The sequence below is a fragment of the Rhinopithecus bieti genome, unplaced genomic scaffold (genome assembly GCF_001698545.2).
Source record: "Rhinopithecus bieti isolate Rb0 unplaced genomic scaffold, ASM169854v2 scaffold_1618, whole genome shotgun sequence".
In the NCBI taxonomy this organism is placed as follows: domain Eukaryota; kingdom Metazoa; phylum Chordata; class Mammalia; order Primates; family Cercopithecidae; genus Rhinopithecus; species Rhinopithecus bieti.
The window spans coordinates 4,954,709-4,974,790 of NW_016803937.1; the positions used below are offsets into that span (position 1 = coordinate 4,954,709).

A 20,082-nucleotide genomic window follows, 5' to 3' on the forward strand; every position below is an offset into this window, starting at 1 on the left:
AGGATTGCTGTGATTGCCTGGGGCCCACCTGGGCAAATCTGGGATAATCGCCTCATTTCAAAGTCCTTAACTCAGGCACATCTGCGAAGTCCTTCTTGCCGTGTCAGGTAACATATGCGCAGGTTCTGGGGATTAGGGCATGGACGTCTTTGGGGGCTGTTCGGCGTCCCACGGGGGTAAGCTGGCTTCAGGCGATCTGTGGCCTGTGTTTCCAGTTGATTTTGAGCTTGTGGTCACTTGTGTGTGTGTGTCCTTTGAGACTCTGCTGCCAGGCTGTGCCTGCTGTAGCCCTCAGCTGGGCAGTGCCTGGCCTTTCACCCTCCCGGTTCACCCTGGGCCCTGGCCCCGCAGCCCCTCACTGCTGGGCTCCTGGTGCTCTGAGGCAGGTCCCCTTCCGCGATGTCTACAGGCTGCTGTGGCCACCTGTCCCAGATGTCCACCTCTGACCTGCTGGGAGGCAGGGCAGTCAGTTCCTGGGAACAGACCTTGTTCTGCTGCCCTGGCCCCTCAACTGCCTCACGTGTGACATGGCCATTGGCTGGAGCTCTTTGAGGGGGGCCACTGAAGCCCCCGAGCCCTGAGAGGCTGACCCTGTACTCGCTCTGAGGGGAAATGGAACTCGGCCCACTAGCAGGTCTCCACAGCCTTGACCCTTTCACCACCATCTATGTGAGGCCTCAAAAAAGTGTGCACTTTCCTTAAAAAACAAAAACAAAAGAACCCAAAAAACTTAGTATAATTCTCATCGCACAAAATTAAGCATTTTGAGGTGTATAATTCCATGACATTGAGGATAATATGTTCACAATTGCTGCTACTGTTGCCTCTGTCTAGTTCCAAAATATTTTTATTACACCCGAAGGAGACCCCAGAGCCATTATTAGCAGTCACGCCTCGTTCCTCGCGCTCCAGCCCTGGCAACCACAATCTCCTTTCTCTAAATTTGTCTTTTCTGGACATTTTACGTCAAAGCTACAATACGTGGTCCTTTGTGTCTGGCTGCTTTCACGTAACATCAGATTTTATTTTATTTTTTCTAAAAAAATAATAATTTAAAAAAAAATTTTTTTGAGACAATCTCACTCTGTCACACAGGCTGGAGTGCAGTGGCATGATCTTGGCTCACTGCAACCTCTGCCTCCTGGGTTCAAGCGATTCTCCTGTCTCAGCCTCTTGAGTAGCTAACATTACAGGCGCCTGCCACCACACTCGACTAATTTTTGTATTTTTAGTAGAGACAGGGTTTCACCATGTTGGCCAGACTGGTCTCAAACTCCTGACCTCAGGTGATTCACCTGCCTCGGCCTCCCAAAGTGCTGGGATTACAGGCGTGAGCCACTGCACCCGGCTGTAACATCAGATTTTCAAGGATTATCCACGTTGTAACATGTCAGTGGTTCATTCCTTTTTTTAAATTGCCAAATAATATTCCATTGTGTGGATGTACCATATCTTGTTTATCCATTCTTCAGATGGACTTTTATCTTTTTTTCACTTTCGGCTTGTGAACAGTGCTGCTTGAACATCCATGTACTAGTGTGTGTTTGAATACAGGTTTTCAGCTTTGTGGTGTGTGTATCTAGGCGTGGGACTGCTGGTCCTATGCTAACTCTGTTTAACTTTGGCACCGTTTCACGAGTGTTGCAGGAGGAGACAACTACTTCCTCTCCAACACTTGTTATTTTAAAAACTTTAGCCCTCTTAGGCCAGGCATGGTGGCTCATGCCTGTAATCCCAACACTCTGGGAGGTCAAGGTGGGAGGATCGCTTGAGGCCAGGAGTTCAAGACCAGCCTGGGCAACATCGTGAGGCCTTGTCTCTACAAAAAATAAAAATAATCTGGTGTGATGGGGTGCCCCAGTGGTTCCAGCTACTTAGGAGGCTGAGGTGGGAGGGTGGCTTGAGCCACCTCAGGCATGGTGGCTCATGCCTGTAATCCCAACACTCTGGGAGGTCGAGGTTGCAGTGAGCTGAGCTGTGATTGCACCACTGTACTCCAGACTGGGCGATAGAACAAGACCCTGTCTCAAAACAAAGTAAAAACGTTAGCCATACTAGTGGGTGAGCCATACATTTATTTTTGATTTTTGAGTTTTGACTTTGAAATGTTGCATGTGGTCCAGCAAGCACTGCACAGTACAATAACTGCCCGCCACAAGTGGCCATTCAAACTGAAAATGAGAATAAGTTCAATAAAATGAACTCGACTTCCCCTGCTGCACAGGCCAGCATGGCTCCCGGCTCCAAGCTCACGGCACAGATGGATCACTGCCCCCCCACCGAGTACTGCTGGAGGCTGCTGGTGGCGCCTTCCGGGGGCACAGCTGCTCCTGTGTTTGCTGCTTGGTGGTGGCCTCCTAACAGCCTTACCCACAAGGTGGTCCATGCAGCCCAAACTTTGGGGTTCCAGAGATGGAGAGTCAAGGGCAAGGAGCGCATGGGGAAGAGAGAGTGGAGGTTCAGCCTCAATGGGGGCCCGGTGGTGGTTCAGTCCTTCTGTGGAGGTGTCAAACGTGGACTTGGAAAATTGGGCAGGGCTGTCGCTAGCAGAGGTACTGCTGTGGATGGCAGGACCAGCCTGGTCAGGACCCCCGGGAGCCAAGGAGGGTTCAATGCCCAAAGCCAGCATAAAAAAACAAACTGGTGCCCAGGGGACAGCTGGACAGCCCATGGACATCCCAGGGAGCAGCAGCTGGTTGAAATAGCATGATGTATATTCTTAAAAGAGACAGTCTCACTTTATATGCAAAATGTCAAGTAATATAAATATCTTATTTAAAAAAAACTGAGAATAGCCAGGTGCGGTGACTCATGCCTGTAATCCCAGCACTTTGGGAGGCTAAGGCGAGTGGATCACCTAAGGTCAGGAGTTCGAGACCAGCTTGGCCAACATGGTGAAACCCCACCTCTACTAAAATTACAAAATTAGGCGGGGCGCGGTGGCTCAAGCCTGTAATCCCAGCACTTTGGGAGGCCGAGACGGGCGGATCACGAGGTCAGGAGATGGAGACCATCCTGGCTAACACGGTGAAACCCCGTCTCTACTAAAAAAATACAAAAAACTAGCCGGGCGAGGTGGCGGGTGCCTGTAGTCCCAGCTACCCGGGAGGCTGAGGCAGGAGAATGGCGTGAACCCGGGAGGCGGAGCTTGCAGTGAGCTGAGATCCGGCCATTGCACTCCAGCCTGGGCGACAGAGCGAGACTCCGTCTCAAAAAAAAAAAATAGACGGGTGTGGTGGTGCATGCCTGTCATCCCAGCTACTCGGGAGGCTGAGGCAGGAGAATCGCTTGAAGCAGTGAGCCGAGATTGCGCCATTGCCCTCCAGCCTGGGCAACAAGAGCGAAACTCCATCAAAAACAGAAACACAGTAACTTTCCAAGCAGGCAGGTGGGCAGATTGGAGTGTAGGCTGTTTCTGGAGGCTTTGGCCACGAGGTGGCGCCACCTCGGTAGCTCTCAAATAGCGCTGCTCTGCATTTGCGCCTGTGGTTTTCTTTGGTTTTCTGGGGGATTTTGTTTCGTTTTTTTTTTTTTCTTTTTTCTTTTTTTCTTTTTACAGTATCTCACTCTCCTGCCCAGGCTGGAGTGCAGTGGTGTAATCACGGCTCACTGCAGCCTCGACCTCCTAGGCTCAAGCGATCCTCCTGCCTCAGCTCCCCGAGTAGCTGGGACTACGGGTGTGCCATACCACACCCAGCCAAGTTTTTGATTTTTGTAGAGATGGGGTCTCACTATGTTGCCTAGGCTGGCACATCGGCTCCAGTTTGCTCCTGCGGGCCCCCAGTGCCTGCACCTGAGAGGCTACCATGGCTGTCCATCCTTGGTGTGCCTCAGCCTACAAAAAACTGTTGCTCTGTCAAAAGTGCCACTGCCTCGGATGGCAGTGAAAAAGACACACCTGGTTGATGTGTGCAGGAAGTACAGGGGTGTAGAGGCTGGAAACAGGGTCCAGTCCTTCATGTCTAAAGGCCCGTGTGTCTTGGGCATCAGGAACCTTGGCTGCAGGTGACAGGCACCTAACTCTAAGAAACCGAGGTGAAGAGCTGGGGCTACTCACTTGTGTCATTGGCATCCAGGGCTGGGGGTACCCTGGCTCTAGACCCGTTAGTCTGTGGAGCTGCTTCTCCTGGGACATCGGCCTCGGATGTCAGAGCAATTTCTTGGTGAGGGGCCCTACCTTGTGCACTGTCACCAGCCAGGCCTGCTGCCCTCAGGCAGAAAGCCTTCTATTTTTGTTGCAGCTTAAACAATAAGAGATGTCCAGCCAGGTGTGGTGGCTAACCCCTGTAATTCCAGCACTTCGGGAGGCCGAGGCAGGCAGATAACCTGAGGTGAGGAGTTCAAGAGCAGCCTGGCCAATATGGTGAAACCCCGTCTGTACTAAAAATACAAAAATTAGCTGGGTGTGGTGGCGGGTGCCTGTAATCCCAGCTAATTGGGAGGTTGAGGCAGAAGAATCACTTGAACCCGGGAGGTGTAGGTTGCAGCAAGCCGAGATCGCACCATACGCTCCAGCCTGGGCGACAGAGTGAGACTCTGTCTCCAAAAAAAAAAAAAAAGAAAAAAGGATATCTGGTTGGCAGGAGGTGAGGACACCCGGGTGGGCAGGCCATCCGGCCCTGACCAGCTGATGTTGGAACCAGGGAGCTCCCCAAAGGCTGGCACAGCTGGGTGGGCACACGACAGGTGCTGTCATCCTGTGTCCCTGAATCAGGGTGACCGGCTGAGACTCCAGCCTTCCCGTCGTTGGCTGGAATTCACCGGCTGAGCACGGCTACGCTCAGTGCGGAGCTCTTCTTGGCAGGTGCTGGCGCTGCTGTTGCATAATCAGGCTGGAGTCAAAATGACATCACTGCAAGTGGCCACCCTATCCTTTCCTTCTTGCAACAGATATTTATTGGCACCCACCAGGTGCCAGGCACTTGGCTCTGTATTAAGGCAAAGCTGGCAGGTGTGTTTACTAGGAGCCTGCATTCTGGGAGGGTGGGGGTGGGGGGGAGAAGAGGAAAAAACACAGCAAAATAAAACAATGGTGGAGAGCAGCGAGGGCCGCAAAAGCTGATCAGGAAAGCGCAAGCAGGAAGCAGACAGGCAGGGAGGCCTGAGTGTGGTGGAGGCAGGCCTCCCGTGAGCCCAAACCTGGAAGGTGAGAAGGGTAGGGCCAGGCTGCAATCTGGCGGTGCCCCGCCCAGGGAGGAGCAAGAAAAAAAGGCTTCTCTTGAGTGCCGGCAGAAGGGCCGGAGGAGATTACCCCTGCCCCCACCAGTGAGATTAGAAATCAGGTGGCAGGTGAGATTCGAAGTTAGGCGAGACCTTGTGAACCATGGCAAGATGCCTTTGAAGGGCTTTCAGAAGTGGGGTAATGTGATTTTCTGTCACTCTAGTGACTGAGTTGGAGAGCGGCAGGCTGCAAGGGAGGCAGCCATGGAGGTGGGAGGCCAGGGGTGGTCCAGGCTGGCCACCTATTGGAGGGAGAGGGAGGAGGCAGAGGGTAAAGACTCCTCCCCACCACTTCCTCACAGCAGCTATGAAGCCCTGTGCCATCATCACCTTACAGCGTAGCGGCTTTATGGAGTCCCTGTCAACTGGCACCTGTGGGCTGGAGGACAGCCCGTACGTACTCTGATTACTGACATGAGTTCTTCCCTGGGGCGTCTTGGGTTCCACCAGCAAGTACAATGTCCACTGAGGGCTGACCCCATGAGGTCTTTGAAAACCAGAGGCTCTATCCTCCCACTCCATAGAAATGGCCGCAGAATGATCAAACCAGGTTACTTCCACAGCAGCGAGTGTGCCGCACCAGGAAAAGCCCCGGACTCAGACTTGGGGCCCAGAGTCCCTGCACTCCAGCTGTGCATCCCTGGAAAAGTCACTTCTCTGAACCCCACTGTTTTGATGACGGGAGCAATGCCTCCCCTCCAGGGGTGTTGGGAGGGTGGTGCTGGATTCTGATGAAAAGGCTTGGAGAGGCAGCAGAGCCTTGACGCAAGAAAGGAAAATGTTCAGATGGCCCCTGAGTTATTTTCAAGCCTAGAGGTTCCTGTTTGTATCTTTAAATCCCACCTCTTGCTTTGCTGGTACCCTGACCCTCAACCCTTCCAATGTCCTTGTTTTTTTCCCTTATCTAACCCACAGCCACCCCCTCCCTAACCATCCCTCTCCCCTCAATGTACCCGTCATGCCCCATTTCTTCAGCAAGTGGGGACTGAGTGCTAGAGGTGGAGCATGCGGAGGTCAGAGGCTCTTGGTGCTGGGTCACCACTGCCTGGCATAGCGCTTGGCACGTAGTAGGTGTGCAGTAGGTATTTGCAAACCGTAGAGACAAGTGCTGCCCAGTGGTCTTACAGTTGTGCCAGCCCAACTAGCCTGACACCACCAGCATGGAGTCCATAGTCTGACAGTCAGGCCTGTTCATCTGTGGCCCCAGGGAACCCTGGGCAGCTCAAGGGACACAGGTAAAGAGAGTGTTCCTAGGATCTTGTAGAAGGGTGGAGCTCAGGTGAGGTTTAGATGAAGCAGTCTTTTTTTTTTTTTTTGAGGCTGAGTCTTGTCATGTCGCCCAGGCTGGAGTGCAGTGGCGCCATCTCAGTTCACTACAACCTCCACCTCCAGGTTCGAGTGATTCTCCTGCCTCAGCCTCCCGAGTAGCTGGGACTACAGGCACCCACCACCATGCCCAGCTAATTTTGCACTTTTTAAGAAGAGACTGGGTTTCACCTGGTTTTACCAGGCTGGTCTAGAGCTCCAGACCTCAGGTAATCCACCCACCTCAGCCTCCCACAGTGCTGGGATTACAGGTGCCTGTCACCATGCCTGGCAAATTTTTGTATTTTTAGTAGAGACAGGGTTTCACCATGTTGGCCAGGCTGGTCTTGAACTCCTGACCTCAGGTGATCCACCGGCCTTCGCCTCCCAAAGTGCTGGGATCACAGGCGTAGATGAGGCAGGCTTCTGACAGGCTTAGAACAAGGCTAGGTGCGAGGCACGCAGCATCAGGCCTGGTCTGCAAAGAGGCTCCTGTTTTTTTGGGCATCCCCAGGTTGTGATAGTTATGGAATACTGAGCCCGGAAGTGGACTGTTGGGGGATCTTCCTCCAGGTTGGAAACCCAAGCTGCTTCCATATCAAAGTGACTTACATCCTCCAGGGAGGAGCAGGCTGTTTACTTCTTACTGATAGGATTTCAGATAGCAAAGTTCTTGCAAATCGGTGATTTGAGAGAGCAAAGTTCCTCCGTGAGTAGGAAAACTGTTGTCCTCAAAGATGGGGCCGTTGTGACATGCGATAGCTGCTGCAGCGTGTCCTTGAAAACGAAGGTTCCTTGTTAACTTTGCGGCTGGTTTTATCTGAGCCTGTTATTCCAGCCTGATGAGTGGTCAGCTGGATGTTTGTTGTTGCGGTGTTAAGGGCCTCGCTGTGTCACCCAGGCTGGAATGCAGTGGCACAGTCACAGTTCACTGCAGCCAACCTTCCAGGGTCACGTGATCCTCCCTCCTCAGTCTCTTGAGTAGCTGGGACTACAGGTGTGCACTACCCCATCCAGCTAGTTTTTTTTGTAGGGATGGGGTTTTGTCATGTTACCCAGGCTGGTCTCCAACTCCTGAGCTCAAGCAGTCCGCCTGCCTCACCAGGTGGATTTTTCTAGTCCCACTGTGGCGGATGAGCTGCAGGAAGGAAGGAGGCCATTACTGCCCTCCAGCCTGGGAGTCCTGGGGACGTGGAGGGGAGCGGGCGGATGGAGGGCACATCCTAGAAGTCAGATGTGAGCACTCAGACATGGGGAGAGAGTGGGGAGGCTGCGTCCACAGTGACTCCGGGTCTCTGACTCAGGCTGTGGAAGGGGAGATGATGCACCGAGGCAGGAGGTAAGGTCAGTTCTGGAGGAAAGAGGCTGAGTTTGAGGCCCTGGTGAAACAGCCTCGTGCAGATACCTGATAAGTGCGCGGTGTCGGCGGGCGAGGTCACAGTTTTCCAGGTTGGAAAACCATCAGGTCATGCAGGGGAGAGAGCCGGTACCGCGGACATGTGGGAGCTGAATCTGCAGGAAGGTGGCCCCCAGGGAGGATGCGTGGGGTGGAAAGAGTAGAGAGAAGTCGAAAAACTCCAGAGCAGAAGCCAGAAGGGCCCAGGGAAGACCACCAGCGACAGCGAGCGAGCCAGGGCCAGGAATGGGTGCCGGGGTGCCCACGAGAGAGCTCTGAGAGCACGATCACCAAGCGCCAAACGCTGCCTGCGGGGACCCAAAGCACCCCTTGGATGTAGTGACCAGGCCCCCGGGACCAGGTTTCTGAGGGTTTGGGAAGGAACGAGCTGAAGAAGTAGGGTGACAGGTTCAGACGTCTTGGAGTGAAGAGGGACCAGCTGAAGCGGGGCAAGTGGGGTGGAGGGAGTCTGTTTAGCCAGGCTGTGGAGCTGGCGCCTGATGGCTGCCGGGAAGGACCTGGTGCCAGGGAAGAGCAAGAGGCAGGGGCAGGCGGCAGAGGGGAGGCCCGAGGGGAGGCGGTCCCAAGGCTCCAGGCCAGGACCAGCAGGCCGGGGAGTCGGGGGACAGTTGCCTGGGGCCCATGAGGCTGTACTGTGGAGGCCTCTGCAGGGGAGAGTCCCGCCTCCTCTCGGCTGTGTCCACATGGGCCACTCTACTCCCCCGGGGTGTCTTCACCCCCAAGCTCAGCCTCTCCCCCAGGATCTCCCACACGCTGGCTGCTCCGCTCCAGCGCCCAGCCCCGACACCCCTTCTCCCCAGGTACCACTGCTGGCCCTAGGCGCTGCCAGGCCTGAGTCATCGGCCACACTCTCCAGGCGGCGCCTGGGTAAGCACGCAGCTGGACCGGATTCCCGGGCCTGCAGCCGCTCCTCCCGCAGACCGCGGCCCCGCCCCTCCGCCCCACCCACCAGGTTCGGCCCATTCCCTGTGAGGTGCGTCACCGTTGGCTGACTCATCTATTGGGTTCCGCCCCACACCTCTGCTTCCACGATTGGGGCAAATGACTGCCCCTCAGCAGTGTTGCCTGGCAACGGGGAAGGGGCGGTTCCTGAGAGGAAGCCGTGGGCTGCTGGATCCCACCAAGCAGGATAGCACCAGGAAGCCCGGCAGGGTAGGTACCTGGGCTGAGGGCCGCGGTGAGCTGACCCGGAGGCACAGGCCCAGCTGAGGTGGGGACTGGAGCAGACGGGTCCAGAGTAGGCCTGGGCCCTGCCCCTCCCTGGCCTCCCACGCCTCTCCAGGCCATCGGGTCGGGGGAGGGAGAGGTGAAGGCTGCAGGGAGGTGAGGGGTAGGGACAGCTGGGAGAGATGGAGGGAGGGTCCCCTGGGGAGATCAGAATCACCCTGCACCTCCCGCTATTCATGTGGTCAAGGTAAGAGGGTGGGGAGGTGTCTCCCCAAGGGTCAAGGCCAGCCGTGTTGAAGGGGGATTCAGAGCCTGTGTAGACGTGGAAAGGGAGCGGTGCCTCCGCGGAGGAGGCCAGTCTGGGGTAGACACTGAAGTGTGTGTGGAGGGTGTCTTCCTTCTTGTATTCTGACCACACCCGTCTGGGCTTTTCCAGGACAGTGAGCTAATAACTGTTGCCAGGCCATGTAGGTGGCCTGCGCAGTACAGGTCACCTTCTGGCCCACTGGAACTCCTTGCCCAGACTCAAGCTGCCCCTTTGCACAAGAGCCTCTGGGCTCTGAGACACAGACAGGACTTTGAAGCCTGTCCTGATGAGGCAGTTGGAATCTCCCCAGCTTGTAGGGGTACAGAGGGCCCCTTGTGTGGCTCTAGAGATGCGGGGCCCTTGGAGTAGAGAGTTGGGGCTTGGGAGGCAGGGTGGGAAGCAGCCGTGTAACAGCCTGTTGGAGAAGCTCTGAGCAGGAGGTGACTGAGCCACTCCTAGGATACTAGTGGGAACCATGGGGGCCATCCTGCAGACAATCCGCCCTTGTCCACCCCTCTATCACGGAGGCACAGCAACCTTCTGTTCCTTCCGAGCAGGGCAGTTTCTCTTGTTCCAAGACAAGAACTCAAGGAGCCATTCTCTGTTGTCTTGGGCCCATTATTCTGTCCAGTATACCTCCAGTAAGCAGAGCAAATGCCCTGGGTTTACCGTATTTAATCTTCTCAATCTTATGTTAAATAAATTACTTGATGATGCTTATTAAAAGCACATTAATTATTCAAGACCATTGCAATGGGTGTAGGGACCACAGCAATAGGATTTTGTAGTAAAGGAGAGAGATTGGGCTCAACTCTGAGTATAGCATGGGCAAGTGGGAAACCAGGGAACAGGGTGGGGATCGGTAGATGGAAAATGACTAAGGAAACATCAGGGTGGTAAGGTGGATTCTGGGTAAGCTGACCTAACAGATTCTTACTGAAGCTAGGCTGGGGTGATCAGACATCACCTAGAGCGAGCTCGTCCAACCTGTGGGCCGTATGTGGCCCAAGACGGCTTTGAATGACACCCAATGCAAATTCATAAGCTTTCTTAAAACATGAGGTTTTTTTTGCCATATATGTAGATATATGAGCTTATCAGTTATCATTAGTGTTAGTGGGTTTTATGTGTGGCCCAAGACAGTTCTTCCAGTGTGCCCCAGGGAAGCTGAAAGATTAGATATCCCTGACCTAAGCTTTAAACCTGGTTAGATTGCAAGTGAACAGATAATGGTGATCAAATACCAAGGATGGGTGATTTTCTTTCTTTCTTTCATTTTTTTTTTTTTTTTTTTTTTTTTTGCTAAAGCCAGATTTTACACAGAAGGACACAGATGGGCCTAGGAGCCTGACTAAGGTTTGGTCAAACAAAAAATCTTTGTCACTTATTATGGGCTGCTGAGACTTTTGTTTTTATTTTTTTGAGACAGGGTCTCGCTCTGTCACTTAGGCTGGAGTGCAGTGTTGTAATCTTGGCTCACTGTGACCTCTCCCTCCGGGTTCAAGTGATCTTCCCACCTCAGCCTCCTGAATAGCTGGGACTACAGGCACATGCCACCACACCCGGCTAAGTTTTGTATTTTTGACAGAGACGAAGTCTCACTGTGTTGCTCAGGCTGGTCTCAAACTCCTGGCCTCAAATGATTCTCCCAAAGTTCTGGGATTATAGGCCTGAGCCACTGTACCTGGCTTCCATTTTGTTCCACTGCCCCACATCCTCAGAAGCCAGGTTTTCCCTGGTTTATCCTTGTCTTTATCCCTACTGATGTCTGAGATGGACACTTCCTTGTTGTGAGGCCATCCTGTGCACTGTAGGATTTTTAGCAGCATCCCTGGCCTCTGCCTGCTAGATGCCAGCGGCACTCCCCTGCCCAGTTGTGACAACCACACGCTTTTCGAGTCATTGCCAAATGTCCCCTGGGGGACAAAACTGCCCCCAGTTGAGCTCCACTGGTATAAGCATCCTTGACGTGCGCTCTCAGCACCAGCGTGCATTGTTTTTTTTTTTTTTTTTGAGACAGAGTTTCACTCTTGTTGCCCAGGCTGCAGTGCAGTGGCGTGATCTCAGCTCCCCACAACCGCCGCCCCCCCGGGTTCAAGCAATTCTCCTGCCTCGGCCTCCCAAGTAGCTGGGATTCCAGGCATGCACCACCACACCCGGCTAATTTTGTATTTTTAGTAGAGATGGGGTTTCTCCATGTTGGTCAGGCTAGTCTCGAACTCCCAGCCTCAGGTGATCCACCCACCTTGGCCTCCCAAAGTGCTGGGATTACACATGAGCCACCGCGCCCAGCGTGCCTTGTCCTTTAGGAGAACTTGATACAAGGGAACCCACAGAGGTCTCACGGCCAAGGTAGGGTTGTGTTCTACACAACTTGGCAGGGAAGAGGCCACCCCATGTACCAAGGTGTACTCTGAAAGTTCCGTGACACCAAGAAAACTTGCCAGGGACTGAAAGCTCAGGAACTTGGATTTAGAGAGAGAAGAATGCATTAAAGGCCTTCATGTCCTCCTCCAGATTAATTAGATGTCTGGCCTGATGAAAGAGATTGAGGCGCGAGGATGGATGAACTGTGGAACACTTTGTATCATTGCCATTTCTTTTTTTCTTTTTTCTTTTCTTTTCTTTTTTTTTGAGATGCAGTCGCCCAGGCTGGTGTGCAATGGCACGATCTCGACTCACTGCAACCTCTGCCTCCCGGGTTCAAGCGATTCTCCTGCCTCAACCTCCTGAGTAGCTGGAATTATAGGCGTGTGCCACCACGCCTGGCTAATTTTGTATTTTTAGTGGAGATGGGGTTTCTCCATGTTGGTTAGGCTGATCTCAAACTCCCGACCCCAGGTGATCTGCCCGCCTCGGCCTCCCAAAGTGCTGGGATTACAGGTGTGAGCCACTGTGCCTGGCCAACCATTGCCATTTCTTTATCTTGCCTGGCACAGGGCTCTCAAAGGAGACAGCCTGTCCTTGAGCCATTCTGAGATGTGTCCCTTCACCAGCACTCTGCAGGCACTAAGAATGGCAGTGCCGGGGACAACGCTGTGTTCTTAGGGGCTGCCCACCTTCCCACCTCCCTGGCACCAGCCCTGGGGTTCCTACCGGGGGGCTCTCACACACCCTCCTCTCTCCTGCTTGAAAAACTGGCGTTGCCAGCCTGGCTCTGCGTCCAAGCCTTTGCTGTCATCTCCTGGGCCTGCGCTGGTTTGCACTGCTTCTGTGCATTTCTAGGCTCCTGTCCTGCCTGTTGGCATTTGCCCAGCCCTGTACCTTTCTCCTGGCCGTCTGGGGACGGTGGGCGCTGGCCAGGCTGCACCCTGCTACTGTTCTCCGACCACAGTCGGGGAGCCTGTTTCTGGTGGAAAGGGGGAGTTGCAGTGGGATGGAAGTGAGGGGCTGGGTGGAGTCAGGCCAGGGCCCTCTTGCGCTGCAGCCCTCTGCTGCCCTCCCCCACGTGCCCCGAGTTCCACCCTCACCTCCCCATGCTCTTGCCTGTGCCCTTTGCATGCTGTTCCCACTTCCTGGTGAGCCACCTGTGAGTCTCTCAAGACCCAGCTGGAATGTGACCTTTGGGACCTTTTCCACTCTTGACTCTTCTTGTTATACCCCCAGGCCACACCCGTCCCCATGCCCTTGTCTCTGTTTCCTCTCTTTTTGAGACGAGTCTCACTCGCCACCCAGGCTGGTGTGCAGTGGCATGATCTCGGCTCACTGCAACTTCCGCCACCTGGGTTCAACCAATTCTCCTGCCTCAGCCTCCCAAGTAGCTGGGATTACAGGTGCACAGCACCACACCTGGCTAATTTTTTGTATTTTTAGTGGAGACGGGATTTCACGTCGTTGGCCAGCCTTGTTTGGAACTCCTGACTTCAGGAGGTGGTGTGGCCCACCTTGCAGCCTCTTAGAGTTGAAGCAGAGGGTGGGTCTGCTTTGTTTTGGCTGCTTGGGCTGTGTCCTTGCAGCGCCCAGACTCAGCTGGCACAGCCCCTCTGTCTCCGAGCTGGGTCAGTCGGTGCGGCCCCTCTGTCTCGGAGCTGGGTCAGCCGGCGCAGCCCTCTGTCTCAGAGCTGGGGACAGCCCTCTGCCGCTGGACATTGAGTCCTGGCTGGAAGTTTTCCTTCTGGGCTCTCCTGCTGCTGCAAAACTTGAGCAGTAGAAGCCGTGAGATCAGATGGGGCATGGGTGAGAGAGCCCCATCTGATCTCAGGGGTCGGTAAGCCCCTGTTTCCAGCCTGTCTCTGCAAAGTGTACCTCCGTCCCCTTCCAAGGAGCCCTCCACTAGAGACTTCCTGTGCAGGGGGCACATGACCAGTGAGGCCTGTCAAAGGTCCATGCGCTGCAAGGATGGCTGTCATATAAAAGGCAGAGAAATAACTCGCTTTAGTGGGGGTGTGGTGAGACTGGAAGCTCATGCTTTGCTGATGGGAATATAAAGTGGGGAGCACTCTGGTGGCCCCTCGGAATGTTAAACATAGAATTACCATGTGACCCAGCAAGTCCACCTCTAGGTGTCGACACTGGAAATTGGAACAGAGGGACTGAGGTACTCAGATGTTCATTGCAGCACTATTCATAATAGCCGGAAGTGGAAACAGCCCCAGCGTCCGTCAGCTAATGATGGATAGGCAAAGTGTGGTCCATCCATACAACGAAATACTAATCAGCCGTAAAAAGTGGAATGCTGACCCACGCTACAACGTAGGTAGGCCTCAAAAACGTGATGCTAAATGAAAAGAGACAATCATAAAGGGCCACATATCATATAATTCCATTTATTATTTTTTTAGAGATGAGGTCTTGCCCTTTTACCCAGGCTGGAGTGCAGTGGCATGATCATAGCTCACTGCAGCCTTGACCTCCTGGGCTCACGCGATCCTCCCACCTCAGCCTTTAGAGCAGCTAGGACTGTAAGCACATGCCACTGTGCCTGGCTAATTTTACATTTTAGTGGGGTGAGGTCTTGCTGTGTTGCTCAGGCTGGTCTCAAACTCCTGGGCTCGAGTGATTCTCCTGCCTTGGCCTCCCAAAGTGCTGGGATTACAGGTGTGAGCCACCGCGCCTGGCCATATAATTTCATTTATATGAAACACCCAGAATACAGAAATGCATTGGGACAGAAAGTAGACGGGTGATGACCAGGGCATGTGGGAGGGAGGAATGAGAGGAAATTGCTCATGCACAGGGTTTCCTCAGAGGGTGATGAAAATGTTTTTGAACTGTGAGGGTTGCACCATATTGTGAATGTGCTAAATGCCACGGTACACTTTAAAACAGTTAATTTTATGTTATGTGAATGTCATATCAATAAAAAGAAGAGAGATCCTGACTACCCTGTTATCCCTTGAGGGTGTGAAGTGTCAGGTGTTGGTGCGCACCATGACTCATGCCCCACCCTACTAGCATGGCCTTTCCCCCTTTGGCTAAATACCTTGGGGGATAATTTACTGTTGCAGTGACTTTGTTTATCGAGGTGTCTGTGCGGGAGAAGGTGGTTGTCTCTCCAGCAGTCTCATTGACACTGGGTTTCCGGAAAAAGTCCGGGGCCGGGAACTAAGTCACAGCACCTTTTACCTCTTGAGAGATTTTGTTTTCGTTTCTAACCATGCTTTTTTGTTTGAATCCCCCGATTTACTGGTGCTTGACTTACTCCTTTAATGAGGTTTGTGACAGTGAACAAGGCCCCAGGTCACCTGATGTCGGTGCCAGTCTCTGTTAATGCTCCTCCAGCGCCTCAAACGCCGCATGAGGCTCGTGGGCTGGGATCATACAGGCACGCATCAGTGCAGGGGAGGTCTCGGCCCTTTGCTTTGATTGAGTTGGTTGATAATCACGGCAATCTTCTGAGGCTGGGCTGTGACTTCTCCTGCTTACGACTGGGGAAACTGAGGCAGAGAGTGTTTTAGTAGCTTGCCCAAGACTACACAGCTAGGAGGAGGCAGAGCCAGGATCACAAAGGAAAAACTTCCCAACTAGGGTGTAGCAGTATTCTCAAGGTGAGTTAATCAAATACGTGTGATTGTTCAGCCTTTGATATATATTTTCCAACTCTGGTTTTAAAGAATGAATATTTAGATTGATTAAAATACAGATTTTTTGTTCTGCCTCTGATTATATTAGCTTGGGCACTATGTTCTCGAACCCAGACTTTTTGACAATTACGGGTGTGTTTCAGTAGGTCGTGGGCGTCAGGATGGGCTTTTCCAGCTTTATTTGTATCAGCTATTAATTTCTGCCACCTTGAAACAATATTAGCCAGGCATGGTGGTTCATGTCTCTAATCCCAACACTGGGAGGCTGAGGCAGGAGAATCACTTAAGGCCAGAAGCTGGAGACCAGCCTGGGCAACGTAACAAGACCCCATCTCTACAGAAGACAAAAAAAAAAAAATTAGCCAGGCATCATGGTGTGGTCCTGTAGTCCCAGCTATTCAGGAGGCTGAGTGGGGAGGATTGCCTGAGCCCAGGCGGTTGAGGCTGCAGGGAGCTGTGATGGCGCCACTGCACTCCAGCCTGGTCAGCAGAGTGAGATCCCACCTCAGCAACACAAAACAAAAACAGAACCCAAAACCCAATATTATGTAGGTCTGATGTGTTTTAGCTACATTTCGTGGCTAAATCAATACATATTAACTTGACCATATCATTATCAACATTTATTTTCTGTGATTATTAAATTTTGATTTTTCTAACATTGTGTCTTTTCCTTCTGCAGAGAATTCTGCCAGATACCAGAACAGATGGGGAACAGCGGAAGCCATGTGGGGCAGAACTTTTGTTCACAGTTTCTTCCTGAGGAACAGGCAGAGATTGATCGATTGTTTGATGCTCTGTCATCGGATAAAAACTGTCCAAATGTCTCCTCCAAATCCTTTTCTCTGAAGGCACTACAGGCAAGAGTAACAACCAGTGGTTCGTGTTTATTTGGGAGCAGGGGTCTGCAGACTGTGGCCCTCAGGCCAGAATCTGCTTTCTTGTTTTTGTAATGCGACGGATGGCAACACTAAAAAGTTCCTTTTCTGTAAAGGGCCAGTAAGTTTTGGCTTTGTGAGCTATGTGGTCTCTTGCAACTCCTCTGCTCTGCTGTTACTGTGTGAAAATAGCCATAGACAGTGTCTAAACGCATCCCTTCCGCTTTTTGAAATCAATAGTCTCTTATCGGTATTAAAGAAAAGAACCTGGAGTAGATGATGAATGATTGACGCGATGTTTTGGGGACATTTCTAACTTCAGATGAACATCAGGGGAGATAGCCTGCCTCCTGTGTCTCTTGAGCCATGTGCCTCCTAACTGCCCTCCCAGAGACGGGGACACAGACTGGGTGATGGATCCGCCCTCGTGAACTCGTTGGTCCGGGAACCATGACGTGTCAGGTGCACCTGTGCCTCTAGAATGTGTATGTGTTTGATGGCTAGGAATGTTGTGATATTCCTAACGAAGTAATGACATTTTAGATTCAAGGCTCATCTTGTGGGGAGTTAAAACTGCCCATTTGCCCATGTTTTTGCCTGTTCCATGGGGCTCTCAGCTGCAGATTTGAGTGCTCAGACTGAGGCAAGACACTGACAAGGAGATACTGTCAGCTCATCTTCCTGGGAGTCCAGGCAGCCATCCTAGCAGCCTCCTTCCTCTTCTAGAATGTGCAGCGTGGGAGCAGATGAGGAAACGGGCCAGGGAGGTTATCTAGGTCACAGTCGTGTGGTTGTGTGTGCATGCGTTGTGCATGTGTGTGCATGCGTGTATGTAGCGCCACTAGATGAGAAGTGCCCCGGGAGGCCTATGGGAACAAGCAGAATTAGCCAGGCCCATTTCAGACTTCACTGTAGAGTGGGTGTTAATGTTCAGATACATACAGTTAAGAGTTGATCAGAAGACCTTGGTGATGGAATGAAGTTTCCTTGAGGAAAGGATGAGAGGTTGCTTTTCCAGTAGAACTTTGCAGACACTGACAGAAATAGGAGTGCTGTTTTTGAGTGGCGAGGGCAGAGGCCTGCCTTTGAAGAGCTGCAGAATATTGATCCTGGAATATGCAGTGTCCACCCAGCTGGTTGTTACAGGAGAGTCCAGCTCGCAGACCCTGCTGTGCAGGATGTGATTGGCTTGTGATTTGCTCGCTCTCTGCATTTAATTGTAAATCCAGGACCAAAGCAGATTTGATGCAGGAGGCAAAAAGGAAAACAATATTTCATTAGAACGTTATCGTCCAGGCATTAAGAATTAAATTTGCTGGATACGGTGGCTCACGCCTGAAATCCCAGCACTTTGGGAGGCCAAGGCAGGAGTATCACTTGAGCCCAGGAGTTTGGGACCAGCCTGGGCAATACAGCAAGACCCCATCTCGACAAAAAATACAAAAATTAGCGTGGTGGCATGTGCCTGTAGTCTCAGCCATTCAGGAGGCTGAGGTAGGCAGATCAACTGAGCCTCGGAGGTAGACGTTCCAGTGAGCTGTGATTGAGCTACCACACTCCATCCTGGGTGACAGAGGGAGACCCTGTCTCAAAAAAAAAAAAAAAAAAAAACCCTAAATTTAAAATTGAAGTAAAAATGAATGAAAAATGCATATTGAGCCCAAGGAACATGGACAGGAAGTAAAAGCTGATATATTTGGAAACCCCTAATACAGAGACCGAATTAGCTGTATACAGACATATGTTACACGTGTTAATAAATTCCGCCATGCAAATGGCAGCTGCTGGAATCTAGAATGAAGATGATTTTCAAAGCAGAGTGAAGCTCAGATGGTGGCCAGAGGCAGGAATGACGAGACAGGAGAGTTTGGAGGCAGGGTGGGGGCAGATTGTGGGAGGGTCTGATGGCCAAGGTAAGCCACACCCAGGATGCTTAGGTGGTGTGAGGCCCTTAGGTGAGAGAACATCCTGCATCCTGGTGATGCAGGAGTATTTGGTAGCTGACAGCAGCATTGTGAAGTGGCCAAGGCTGGTCTCGGCCCCCTACTTATTTTCCTGTGATACTACTGATACGGCTCCCAGTGAGTGGAAGAACACCAGGGTTCTTGGTCCTCATGCCAGTTTAGATAAAATGACATGGACACACGTGGAGTGGCTTTAAGGAGCAGAGAGTTTAATAGGCAAGAAGGAAGGAGAAGGCAGAAGGAAGAGGCTCCCCCATACAGAGACGGAGGGGCGGCTCCAGAGCCAAAAGAAGAGGTCCTCAAGTGCGGTGGACACCAGCCAGGTATATATGCAGAGGCTGGAGGAGGTGATGTCTGATTTGCATAGGTCTTGGGATTGGTTTGACCAGGTATGTCATTCACCTAGCCCACGAAAAAGCTGGCCCTCCCACCCTAACCTTTTAATGTGTAAATGCAGGGTGCCCTGGATGTTCTACACACATGGGGATATGTGGAGGCGGCCATGTGGGGAAAGGGCAAGAAGGCCGTGATAATTACCATGTTAGGTGGACCCAGTTTCTAATGGACTGCATTTGCATATCAAAGGTTGTCGGCCTGGCTCTAAGAGCCCAGGCTTTACAAGAAACCTTTTCAGAGATGCTTTAAAAAACGAAAACTTCCCAAGCATCCCTTTTCCTCTCTATCTGCCTAAAATAGTTTAATAACTCCTAGTTACCAAGTTGAGCTCGTGTACTGTCTAACCATTTTTTCTGCTTGTCCCCGGCAGAACCATGTTGGGGGAGCCGTTCCCCTGGAGATGGTCACCAGGCTGTACGATGGCATGCGGAGGGTCGACCTGACAGGGAAGGCGAAGGGACCCAGTGAGAACGTGTCCCAGGAACAGTTCACAGCATCCATGTCCCACCTGTTGAAAGGAAACTCCGAGGAGAAGAGTCTCATGATTATGAAAATGATTTCTGCCACAGAAGGTCCCGTGAAGGCCAGAGAAGTCCAAAAGGTAGTGAGGCCACGAGGCCCTTTGCAGCCTCCTCAGCAGTCTTGGTGACCATCGGTTGGGGATGGAGGCCAGTTACATGGCAGACAGAGGAGTAAACCAAAAAGTATCTGAGATGGGTCTCAATTAGTTGAAGTTTATTTTGCCAAGGTTAAGGGCATGTCTGGGAGAGAGACCTGTGCCTTTCTCCAAAGATGATTTTGAGGGCTTCAGGACTTAAAGGGGAAAAGCAGGCCGTAGGGGAAAGAGGGAGGGTCTGGTCCCATTACTAAATCCACATTTTGTAAGAGGAAGGGAGCAGTTAGGGGAATAGTCAATGTGTGTTTGTCTTGCATTCTGTAAATCAGCACTTTACATACAATCAGGTGAGCATAGTCACTACCTGTGGAGATTTTATTTTATTTTATTTAGTTTTTGAAATGGAGTCTTGATCTGTCACCCAGGCCGGAGTTGAGTGGTGCGATCTCAGCTCACTGCAACCTCCGCCGCTCAGGTTCAAGTGATTCTCCTGCCTCAGCCTCCTTAGTAGCTGGGACTGCAGGCGCGCACCACCATGCCTGGCTGATTTTTGCATTTTTAGTAGAGACGAGGTTTCACCATGTTGGCCAGGCTGGTCTCAAACTCCTGAGCTTAGGTGGTCTGCCCGCCTCGGCCTCCCAAAGTGGTGGAATTACAGGTGTGAGCCCCCTGTGGAGACTTTAAACCTTTTATCTGTAGCTCTCTGCTTAGGAACAAAAGGAAAGACAGTTTCTTGCATGACTCAGCTTTTAGCTTAATTTTTCCCTGTGGCAGAGTGAATTGGAGTCC

At 52.1% G+C, this 20,082-nt stretch overlaps 1 protein-coding gene across 3 annotated transcripts in view; it reads left to right on the forward strand.

Moving 5' to 3' along the window:
- Window positions 1–9,016: 9,016 nt before the first annotated feature.
- MEAK7 (MTOR associated protein MEAK7) overlaps window positions 9,017–20,082 on the forward strand; it is a 29,202-nt gene continuing 18,136 nt past the window's right edge. The window contains exons 1-3 of one of the 3 annotated variants that reach the window (XM_017860776.1): window positions 9,017–9,094; window positions 16,122–16,318; window positions 19,048–19,278. The gene's annotated coding sequence lies outside the window, so the exon portion shown is untranslated. The other 2 variants (XM_017860782.1, XM_017860788.1) reach the window with 2 other exon arrangements.